Here is a 13072-nt window from a genome sequence, read left to right as displayed (position 1 = left end):
GAAAGAGCCATGTTTACAGAATGTTGATCATTGTAACCACCCTCTGAATTACACACAGCAGGAATTGACACATCTCGGCGCGGACGCGCATCATCCTTTGATTCTGGGCAAATCACTTAATCTCCCTGGGCCTAATAAAAATGAATGTGACTCATGTAACAGTACTGGGGCTCTGATACCTGATACCTTTGGGTCAAGTTTGCTCTATATAAAATTCTCTAAAAAAACAAAACTGCCAACATTTCCATGAGACCTGTTCCGGTGTGTGCATTATCATGCAGTTAAAGTATAGAAGATGCATGGGACCTCCAAAAGTGACAAGGGTGGGAGTAAAATAAAGCATGGGGAGAGGGCAGAGATCGACTAACAGAGTTACTGACACTTTTATGAAATCATATGATGGATCTAAGAAAGTTTTAATCTTGTAAATGTGTTATAAACAGTAACTTCTCCATGCCATACGCTCTTGCTAGAGGCTTTAAAAGGAATGCCCTCCTTACAGTAAGTCACTGAACGAGAAAACAAATGGGGCTGAGTGTGACCCTTACTCTTCCTCCACCCATGTCTGTCTGTGTCCCCATCCCTCTGACTCTGTATGTGTGTATCTCTCTGCCCCTATCTCTGTTTTTAGGTCTCGTTGAGCCAACGCGCATGCGTTGTCTCCGAGACCTAAGTAAGAGCCTTTCAAAAATGGCCCCAAAGGCTTTTCCAGGCGGATTGCCTACAGTGCATGTGTGCGGGCGGATTGTGCACATCGCACACCATTTGGCAGCCTGTGAGCCTCTCTCTGGACTCATGCTGGTTTGCTTGCAGCCGGCATCAGACTTCAAAGGAAAGCGCTCCCCCGCCGTTTCTGCAGCTGCACCCTACTGTTGGCTTGGTTAGTGCTTGTTTTTATTGGAACAGTGACGAACAGTTTTGCATCGCATCCTTAAAGAGATGGTGGGAAAAAACGTGCTTTATCAAACATATTGCTTTGTTTCCAAACCAAGGGATAGTTTTACTGAATTATTTATGTGCATTGCATTTTACGCATGGCCTGGTAACTTGCACTGATGTTTGGCCACCTCTTCGGATGAGCTCATCTCTACCTCCAAGGCTTGTTCAATCAGCTGTAGGGTAAAGATAATACTCTTCCTGTTTGACCATTGACCACTCACTTTCGCCGGCAATCACTTTAGCAGCACCCCTTTGATGTTCTCCTTCAAAGAACATGTGTCACTTTCGCCTGTGAAAACTTTAGCAGCGCCCCTTTGATGTTCTCGTTCAAAGAACATCAAACATCAAAGAACGTTGTTGTGTTAATGCTTTGCTGCACCCGTTTGACTTACAATGTGCTTTCTCTTTCCACAAACTCGATGTTTGTTCCTTTATTTTGAGATGCTTTTACTATTAATGTCACACAAACATCCCCACACATACACAACCCCCATAACCACAACCCCCCCACACAACCCCCCACACACACAACCCCCACACACAACCCCCAAACACACACACAACCCCACACACACAAACCCACAACTATACAACCCCACACACAACCCCACATACACACACACAACCCCCCACACACAACCCCCCACACACACAACCACACACCAAGATAGCAAAGCATAGCATAGCAAAACAAAGCATAGCATAGCAAAACAAAACATAGCATAACAAAACACAACACAACATAGCATAACAAAACAAAGCACAGCATGGCATATCATAACAAAACAAAGCATAGCATAACAAAGCATAGCATATCGCAAAAAAACAGCGTAGCATAGCATAACATAGCACAACTAAACAGCATAACATAGCAAAACAAAGCATAGCATAACAAAGCATAGCATAAAAAACACAACAAAACATAGCATAACAAAACCTAACAAAACAAAGCATAGCATGGCAAATCATAACAAAACACAACAAAACATAGCATAGCATTACAAAACATAGCATAGCATAACAAAATAAAGCAAAACCTAGCATAACACAACAAAACATAGCATAGCATAACAAAACACAACGAAAAATAGCATAACAAAACATAGCATAACAAAACATAGCATAACAAAACATAGCATAACAAAGCATAGCATAACAAAACAGCAAAACAAAACACCACAAAACATAGCATAACAAAACAAAGCCATAACAAAGCAAAGCATAACAACAAAACATAGCATAGCATAACAACAAAGCATAGCATAACAAAACACAACACAACAAAACATAGCATAACACAAAACAGCATAGCATAACAAAACAAAGCACAGCATGGCATATAACAAAACACAACAAAACATAGCATAACAAAACATAGCATAACAAAACATAGCATAACAAAGCATAGCATAACAAAGCATAGCATAACAAAGCATAGCATAGCATATCGCAACAAAACAGAGTAGCATAGCATAACAAAATACAACAAAACATAGCACAACAAAACATAGCACAACAAAACAGCATAACCTAGCAAAACAAAGCATAGCATAACAAAACATAGCATAACAAAACCTAGCATAACAAAACAAAGCATAGCATGGCAAATCATAACAAAACACAACAAAATATAGCATAGCATTACAAAACATAGCATAGCATAACAAAATAAAGCAAAACCTAGCACAACAAAACATAGCATAACAAAGCATAGCATAACAACAAAACATAGCCTAGCATAACAACAAAACATAGCATAGCATAACAAAACATAGCATAACAACAAAGCATAGCATAACAAAACAACGAAACAGCATAACAAAACAGAATAGCAAAACAAAACATAGCATAACAAAACACAACGAAACATAGCATAACAAAACATAGAATAGCAAAACAAAACATAGCATAACAAAGCATAGCATATCGCAACAAAAAAGAGCGTTGCATAGCACAACAAAGCATAGCACAACTGCATAGAATAACAAAACACAACAAAACATAGCAAAACAAAACCTAGCATAACAAAATAAAGCAAAGCATAGCACATCATAACAAAACACAACCACACTGTCAGTGCACACTTTCAGCAGACACTACCAGCAGTTAGTGTAGGCTTTCACTGGGCACAAACACCACCAGCCATCAGTGCACGCTTTCACTGGGCACAAACCCCTCCAGCCGTCAGTGCACGCTTGCACCAGGCACACCACCAGACGTCCGTGCGTGCTTCCACCAGGCACACACCACCAGACGTCAGTGCACGCTTTCACCAGGCACACACACCACCAGCCATCAGTGCCTGCTTTCACCAGCCACACACACCACCAGCCGTAAGTGCATGCTTCCACCAGGCACACACACCACCAGCCGGCAGTGCACACTTCCACCAGACACACACACACCACCAGCCATCAGTGCACAATTTCTATAGGCACACACACCACCAGCCATCAGTGCACACATCAATTGTTAACACATCCACAATTAATCTAAAGCGCAGCATGCCACCATTGCTACAAAAATAAATACACTTTTTTTGGCCTACAATTTAGACTTTTGTTGCAATTGGTGTTGCAAAATTTAGCAATGCCAATAGCTCAAACGTAATTAATGCGAGACGTATTGCATTGCAAATGCTTGTTCATTATATCTCTGGCCCTCTGACCTTTTTTTGCCTGTTCCTCTCTATGGAATTGTCTCCTTTGTTATTTCAATCCTGTCCTTCTGACTACCTATGCCCCTGTTTTTCTTCCGGCCCCTTCCTGTTTGTGCCTTTGTCTGTGGCACCCTCTACTTCTGCCTGTCTGTCCTGCTTTGGCTCAGAGTGCCAGTTGTGCCAGAAGAACACTTTAAGTACTTCGCAATGCAGTGCTATAATGTACCTATTAGTGTCAAAGTGTCCACGTTAAAGAACAGTAGAGGATGTAGCACCCAGGATAATCTGTTGCACGGTAAACACTTATAAGATCCCATAGGTTAGACCTATCGGCTATGCCAATGCTTGTTCTTTACCAGGTGTTGTGAGAATTCCTCGTCAATTTTTTTACAAAATTCTAAATTACACCTAAAGATGACTGTGCATGAACTCACACATTGCGACCACAGAAACACTAGCGCTGACACAATGGGGTGCGGGATGTTAAAGCAGAGGCCACACACAACAGGGCGGGCGGGGGCGTTCTAACTTTCAGACTCGGGTAGCTGTTCTTATTCCCGGCTTCGACGAAGGACCTCAAACTCGTGATTCTGCGAAATGACTTTCTCTCTCCCATTGTTAGCCATTGTAAACGTGTAAATCCATAAGAACTGACGGCCTCCTATTAAATTACCTCTTCACATCCCATGCTATGATGACCCCTACCAGGTCACAGACTTCACCTCTTGCCTGCGCCAAATCATCCCCGTAAATCTTCATAGACGCGCGACCCTGTATTTCATTCTCACAGCATGCGCGTTTACATACTGTTAAAGCAATTTAAAATATCAAACAATCTTCATACACGCGTGCTCGACAGAATATGTGCATAAGACTGTTTTTTATCTGGTCTCATTTCTTAAACCAGTTTAATTCTTGTCTCCCATTATACCGGAATCCCACAGCCTCGTTCCGTTTTCGGTCTTTTTAATTATGACCTACATAGAGAATCGTACGCCCAGCCACCCTGCCTCTCACCCTTCCTGGGCATTTAAAAAACAGTTGCACTGAAATGCCTCCCTGTGTAAAGTGCAGCGAGGGCCGGGGACTCCTTTATCCACTGACCATGTGACCTTTACCACACGTCCATTACAACGCAGCACATTTACCACAGGTCAGCACAACGCATGGTACTTTTCAACACGGGACTTAAACTCAGATATTTCTATACATGACAGAATATGTAGATGTAGGTGTGTGTGTGTATAGTATACTTATGCCATTTAAAACGAGCATTTGCAATGCAATAGGTCTCGCATTTATGCGAGTTTGAGCTATTCATATTGCAAATAATGCCTTTTATATTTTTTCGTTTTAAAAACAAGTAAAAAGCAATGTCATTTACAATGCCAATTGCTTTAACTCGTGTAACTGCGAGACCTATTGCATTGCAAATGCTTGTTATAGTTTAACAATGTTTAAAATGTTTTTTTTATGGTTTTACATATACAAATCAAAAAACAAATTACACTGCAGACTTGGTGCAAGCACCCCCTCCAACTCCTTAGAAATAAAAAAAGCCCCGTCTCCCCATTAGCTTCTGAAAAAAGCTTTAAAGTATTGAGCAGTATTGTATGCATTAGAGTATAGAGAAGCATCATCATTTGCTGTCCGGAAAAGCCATTCTAACCCTATCTACAACTGAGCAGAGCAGGATAATCGTTTCAAGAGCTTTTGTTTTGTGGAATCCTTTGCTACGTCTTGTTCAGTAATTGGGGTTTATAATTCCCTAACTTTAAGTTGAGCAAATGTTTTAGGAAAGTCATTTCCATTATTGTATTTATAGAGTATCTCCTTCATCTGCTGTCATCATGGTGCTTTGTACCAAAACAGATGAGTTTTACAGCCCTGTTGTGGCTTTGTTACAGTGTCAATTCAATTTGAAGGCCCAGGAGCCCAATAGGTTTGAGTGTGCACTTGCATGTCTAACTGGCATGTTTTTCTTTGGACAAAAAACAGCAAGAGCTTCTGAAAGGGGCAGCGGTGTAAAATGGAGGCAAACTATGCACATTTTGAAATTGCAAGTCAATAGAAACATCTTTATTAAAGCTTGCATCCGAATGTCTTTCCTTGGATGCAGGAGCCTGCAGAAAGCCCAATACTGGCTCAGGCCTGCTAGACCAGCATGCCAAGTTTTCCCTTTATCCAAACCTATATGTGGTCACCATTCATCTATTTATAGCTATCCCAACTAATGAATTGTAAGAAAAAACATCAATAGATAGTTAAATCAGTTACACCACTGTATGCAGAAAATGTCCGGCTTTATCCTTCAGTGAACTTTACAGTAATTTGCAAACAACATTTGTCATTGAGTGTTACACTGTGCTATGCTCGAAAAGCTATCTGGCAAAAGATGCCCGACAAAAAATGACTAGCCTAGGAAAAGGTATTTCTGCCACCATGATATGCGGTTATGGATGTGTTTTTATTACATCTGAAATAAAGATGCTGGTGCAGCAGGTGCATTTAGTATGCATGAGTTTCTGCGTGATCGGTTAAGTTGATGTATGCCCAGACTGAAAATGTATTGGGACAAACCTGAGGTGCTTTTGTCGGAAGATGATGAACAATGTGATGTTGATATCCTCAATGCGTACCTCTTGTGTGACCAAATGAGCCAGGCAGTTCTCTGACAGTTCACTGTTTAGTTATTGTTTAGTTGCTCTTTTCTGCTTATTTGGCAGTCATTTTATGGCTAATTATATGAAATATACAGTTCATTGATTGCATAGCTGAAGGTGTTGCTTATCCTTTTCGCAGACCGCCATTTGATAAGTCTTCTTGCTGTCTTCGGGTTTATCACCTTTAGGTAGCTGGAAGTAACTAATTTTGATAAATGGCAGACACTACCTGATGCCTAAGCATCCATTTGTACACGTTACGTGACCACAATCAAATGTGAATGTCTGAATCTTTGTAGAATTTTGAGAATGTGGTGTACATTCTATCTTCCAAATGAAGCCTAAAGTAAAACGTCTGAGGAACCAAGCCCGCTCATCCAGCCCATGGAGCTTAAGGTTTCCAGCCCCCACGATGCAGTTAAATACTGTTTAGCCAAGCCTGCACCTGTACTATACAAATACAATTACAATACTTGCACTGCCATTACTGTAAATAGGAACCACATCAGTGTTAGTCTATGATGACAGCAGCGGCTGCAGCTCTACTTCCGAACCAAGTTTGTCCTCCATTCCTTTGGATGCTTTTCCACTTAATTCTTTGCCTGGTGATTCAGGTAGAGACAAAGGCGTTGGGAAATGGCCAAAATCTTTTTGAAATTATTTATTTGGGACAACATTTGTGGGAATACTTCACTGCGCTAGGCAATTCACATTTATTCAACAATCAGCACTTTAATTCACTCAATTGGCCAGTCAGCCTCTAAATTGTCCTGTGTCTTTTTCTGTCATCACCACACATTTCAGGGGGGCTAGGGATCTATACAATTACTTTGGCTATCCAAATATGTATTGCTTGCTCCTTAGAGACCCCCTTAGTTCAACTGAATAGACCTTTCTTTCTTTTGCTCCCTTCCTCATGAACCATGTTTTAAATAATTTTTTTAAGCTTTTTCCTAGCTACTTTTACCAGGTAAAAATGACTAAATAGGTCCCTGACTGGAAATCTCATAATTTGAACAGTAGTGATGAGGTTGTGCTTTATTCAGTTATCCGGAGGGCATGCATGGTTCATAACCCCATTCAATGAATAATAATTTAAACTGCCCAATGTCTCATGTTTGTAAATCTAAGGTGAGACATCCCACACACCTAGTAGAGCATGAGGAATCCATCTGGGGCTTGTCTCTCGACTGCATCAGAAAATATACGTTTATGGCTGTAACATTATGTTTGAGTTCTCCAGGCGCCTGTTTCTTGTAGTATCATGCACAGAGATCCGCTGCAGTTCATTCTTAGTTTGCCTTTCTGCCTCTGTCATTCTAACCTCAATTTTTGTAACACTCAGTTTATTGTGCTTTTTCTTTGTCTTCATTATTCTTTTATTTTAAGAGTTTATTTTTGTGTAAGTGGGCGAGGAAGCTTGCATGGAAGAGCTTTTTTCTTTTTGGCTACTTGGAAATCGTATAGTTGCTACTACTTTAGATTTCTTAATTAAAGTTTGTGTGACAACTCCAGATTTATGTTCCAATTTTGGAAATGTTTCCATAATCAAGTGGATGCTGAACAATTAGTCTAGAGCGATGCTGTGTTTTTAAGTCGAGCCTAATCGGCGCGCTAGAGCTGCTTAGGAGTGACCTCTTGGAATTGGTCTGTACTTTTTGGAAAACTCGTGCATGTACTGCACTGTTTCCAATGAGCGCTAGTGCATGTATGGCATACACCTTGCGGAAGCGAGCAGCGGCGCCATCTGTTTGCAATTATCGCTGCCACGCTTTGGAAACAGATGGCGCCACTGCTCGCTCCCGCAAGGTAAACACTGTACATGGACTGAGCATCGAAGCCGCGCCCGCGCATTCCAACGATGAGTAACTTCTTCGCGCCACAGGAAAGCCTTCGTCCAAACAGAGGCCCGCCTTTCAGTGCCTCCCGGTCTTCTGTTCTCCACCCAAAGACATTCCGAAATCTCACATTCCTAAAGATGATGTTCCATGCCTGCATTAAAAAACTCTGAGGGTAAAATGCAGCAATGCATCAATCTTAAACAAATTACTCTCTTGTGGTGGCTTCTAAATGGCATTAGGCATGAACACTAACTTGTTCTCAAATGCTGCCACCTGCAGGATAAAATGGCGGACCGCATAGTCCAGCAGAGAGCGATGCATTTTCATGAACCTTGGGCGCTCGTTATCTTATCCTCTGCACAGAGCCTGGCTTGGTGATTTATAGAAATGTTTTTCTGCCGCTGCGAATTTCAAAAGCAGTAGTATCTGGTATTCAGAGAGGAGGGCGGAGCTGGAAAGCAGTAAATCTAAACAATTTAGTTGGAATACAGTCAGTCCATTCCATCAGTTTTTAAGTGGTTAAGAAACTTTTCATGTTTCCAGATACTCCGTGTGGCCTTTACAACAACTTGTCATCTGAGGTTGCACAAATGTTTCTTCTCCGGTTCTCCCCCTTTCCTCAGCCTGAAGTGAGGGGCCAGTGAGTGAATGAGCACAGAGCGGAGGCCCCTCGGATAGACTTGTTGTACACAGGCGTGCAGTATATGGTGAAGGTCTGCACTGTTGCTTCATCCATACCGTACAATAATAAAAGTGGCAAAAAATGAATCCGTTTGCAGAATTTGCGGTGCAAAATGTCACACGATGAGCCATGCTATACATGAGGGGATTGATGGCAATGGTTTCCTAAACAGGCGGGAAAACGCTGCTGTTCGAATCTGCTCGTTATTATATTTCCTTAGTACATTACGTGGCTTACCTTTATATCATTTCTGACCTCCAGTTCATAATGTTATAAATCTGCCCATTCATAGACAGGCATTCACCCCTGTGGTGCACTGGGGGAAATGTGAGAACCTTTTACTACCCCGAACCACCTGCTGCACAACCATTCCCTTGCCGGTCAACCCCTGGAGGACTCATAGGCACCCTAAGCATGGTAGCGCATTAACGGCAATCTGTGGGCTGCCAGCGGCTGGTGTCCAAGCGCCAACCCCCGACATCGGACCCTTGGGGCCAGATGTAGGTAATCTCAATTTACAAATTCTTAAATACCGAATTTTACCGATTCGGTATTTAAGAATAGGTAAATTGGATGTAGATAATTTTTCGGTAACAATTACCAAATCTGTAAGATTTGGTAATTAAGAATCGGTATTTACCGAATCTGTAAATACCGATTCAGTAATTCCCATTAATTCTTATGGGCCTGGCGAATGGGAATTACCGATTCGGTAAATACCGAATTGGTAATGGGGGAACCCTTTCAAGGGTGGCAGGGTGTCACATTGACACCCTGTTGCACCCCTGAATAGTGCATGGGTGCACATGTGGCACACATACATGCCCCAAGGGCATGTATGTCTGCCACATGGCACTGAACAAAAAGCACAAAATTGCTTTTTAAAAGGCATTCGGAATTTACCACCAACTAATAGTTGGTGGTAAACAACGAATCCTTAAATGTGAAAAGCACTCACTTGAGTGCTCGCTACATTAAGGATTCGGTAATTTACCGAACCCTACAATTTGGCCACCTACATCTGAAAAGCCTAATTCTGGTCGGTAACGGCCGAAATTCGGTAATTTCGGCCGTTACCGACCGAAATTAGGCTTCCTACATCTGGCCCTAAATTGGGAAATCTTTACAATTCAATCAGCTGTGATTCCAATATAGCCTCGGAAAAACATCTGATCCCTGAAACATTTGAACAATCGCTCTAGGCCTCAATGTTTAAGAGATGTACTTTGTCTAATAACGAGACCAATAAAATGGCTAACTGGTTTCTCTAGTGACTAAGCCAAACTATGTAATGATTTCACCACTGCCTTGACAAAAGCCATTGAGAAAATATACTTTGCAGCCACTGAGTCATGCAGCTTTGCACTCGGGTGCTCAAAAAAATCTACGATTGAGAGTCGTCATATTTTAGCATTTTGATATACTGTTATTTTCTGCCTAGCACTTCTGCCCCACTGCCTGGCTAATGTAAATAAACATATTGAAGGTGAAGACCTATTTAGCTCCTTGAAGATAAACTTAGGGCTTAGTGTAGTTTCTTGACTGCAGAAAAGATAGGACCTTCTCTTTTTTTGGATGGTTTTAACCAACATCTGAAAGGCAGACCAGTGTCCATGTCATGAGAGTGGTTACAGGAAGCGAGTTGTGTGAAATGTGGAATATCTGCCACCAGTCCATACTCTGCTGTTCTGAGGAACCACTACAGAAGGCAAGTTAAACATAGGTCTAGGAAGTCCTATTCAGGACAGAGTTTCAGAATAGCCACTCATTATGTACATACGCACCATTCAAATTCACTGTACATTACGTTCCATTCAGATTAAGTGTACGTAAATGTGTATCCTGAAAATGGACTTGAATCCAGCCCTCCTGTACCTACGCTGCACAAACACTGCATCAGAATTGTTTTGCCCTTTAAAACTATAAACCATGCTTTTTATATGACCCACAGACCCAGAATGTGCAACAAGGGGCTCTCTCCCACTACAAAATTACTAAACAAGTATAGGCATAGCCAATAGGTCTCGCTTTTGGGACCTTATAAGTATTTAGTTATGCAGCACAATATCATTGGTGCAACAACATCAACTGCTACATGGCTAAACACTTAAAAGGTCCGAAAGGCGAGACCTATTGGCTATGCCAATGCTTGTTTATTGTGTTCTAATTGTATCATTAATGGAATTTTGAAAATATAACTTTAGGAAATAATTATTTTGTTTGTTTTCTTCTGTTTGATAGACACCAATTTGGTGCTGTATTTCACATCCAAGATCATACGCAAAGTATATGTGATGATGAGAATGACTCTATAAGAAAATACACTAAAGCTAACATTGGGAGTTAATGTGTCTTAGCAGAATTGGGGAACTCAACCCGACTCCTAAACTGTGCAAAATCTGCAGATGAGAGGCTATTTATTTATGGACTCCTCGACTGTGAAAGGCCGTCAGATCAGACACAAAAATGACCTTTCATATAAACATGCTGAAACTGAGCAGTAGCTTCTCGCTTAAGTTCTTTCTCCCATTGCTGGCAGCAAAATCTGTTCTAATTCAGAAGTGCTAGACACCTTTCGTAAATTGGGAAACATGCATATAGGGGTTTACTGCTACCCCAACCAATCAGTACCATGCTTTGCTTTCAGATTTCCAGAAAGGGTCTATTGGGAGTTTCCCTCTGGTTACCCTGTCAGCAACATGTCTGTCTTTCCACATATCTGTATTCCTAGGGAAATGCAGAAGTTGCAAACTTTGAGGAACAGTATACTGAACTCTACTACGCCACTAACGATGTGCTAATTTTTGGTTTTTAATTTCACTTGTACAGTTAACATACAAGCAGAATCTTCTAGCTAGAATGAAAATCTAAACATTTTTCACACTATTCTGACTTCGCATTATGTGGCATCTTGACTCCTGAGATGTTTCATTACAGACAGTTGAGTATTCCTCTTGACTGCATGAACACATTTAGAGAAGAAAGAAGGTTTACTAGAAACTTCTGCATGTTCATATCTAAAACAAGCTGTGTTTGTGTTTTAAAAAAAGGCTATGACGCATGCTCTTTTCAAAGGGCTTTTTTCTGCCCACACAGTCTCCATCTGATCATATCCGGGTTAAACCAATTTTCAAGTGAGTAAGGAGAACTTTCTTGAAGGCCTTCTCAAGGCGTTCTTCCTTGTGGGGAGACCTTCCCCAGTAGAGCTTTATAGAACATTTAAAAGCATCTCATTTGAGACCCTGGTCCCCAAAAATAATTTGTGGAAAGTTTTTATTGTCTCTTAACACTGTCATGAATTAGCAGTTACATATACGCCTTCTTTGTGCGTGAGCCATACATACTCTTTCATGAGGACTGGGTTGTCTTATGGACTCCTCATTTATCCAAATGTAATCTCTAGCTTTCACATACAGTCATCTTTTTTACTATCATCAACCTTCCCTATTTCGTTCTCATTATTGTTTGGATTTGTATAAATGCCTACAGGATTGTAGGAGTTCAAGAGTGGTGGCTGTGTAGGAAAAATGTGAGGAACATTCAAGTCATTGTAATTATTAAAGTAAGTAACATTTAGTTGTTTAACAGGCCCGCCTAACAGGCAGCTCTTAGCATTAAAGCTTTGTTATCACAGGAGAAAATATCAATGCATTGTAACAAATGGGAAAACTTTTGTTAGGGGTAAGCAAATGTTCTTCAGTGACACTTGGTAATGTGCGTGTTCCTCTGTGGCTGTGGACTGTACAAAAAAAAAGCATGTATGCCTCTTCCCATTTCCTGCAGTGCGAGGCTTTGTTTCTTTTTAGTGCTCCTTCTGACAACTGTATAGCCGCTTAGCTTACCTTAAAACACTGCCTGATATATATTTAATATAGTATTCTTTTTGTACTGGCATCTTGTAGGAGTGGCCATTTCTGGGCCATAAAACTAAAACATTCTATTCTGTATTTTTTATCCAACCATAATACTTTCTATCGTGCACCATGTTTGGATGGTTTTGTGAGTTTAAAGACGACGTAAACTAGAATGTGAAAATAGATGGAGTCTTGATGTGCAAAATTTATTTGAATGCTGATAAGAGGACATTGTGGTTAAAGCTGATTTCTTGTGGATAGATTTGACACAATTTTGTTATTCAGCACTTTTTTATATACTGCGTTATCACTAAATCGACAGAACAGAAGAAAATTAGGCCAGGCAAGTTATTTTTCCAATTGCTCCAGGTCACTGATCTGAACCAATGGATGGTTGCGCCAAAATCCCCACTGAAACATAATATGGCTACTGC

General features: G+C 40.9%; 1 protein-coding gene across 4 annotated transcripts in view; it reads left to right on the top strand.

Annotated features, from left to right (window-relative positions):
* LOC144755092 (uncharacterized) overlaps positions 1-13072 on the top strand; it is a 306910-nt gene that overhangs the window by 163349 nt on the left and 130489 nt on the right. The window lies entirely within an intron of this gene.

Source organism: Lissotriton helveticus, chromosome 1_1, assembly GCF_964261635.1.
Source record: "Lissotriton helveticus chromosome 1_1, aLisHel1.1, whole genome shotgun sequence".
Taxonomy (NCBI): domain Eukaryota; kingdom Metazoa; phylum Chordata; class Amphibia; order Caudata; family Salamandridae; genus Lissotriton; species Lissotriton helveticus.
This window is presented reverse-complemented; position numbering and strand designations above follow the sequence as displayed.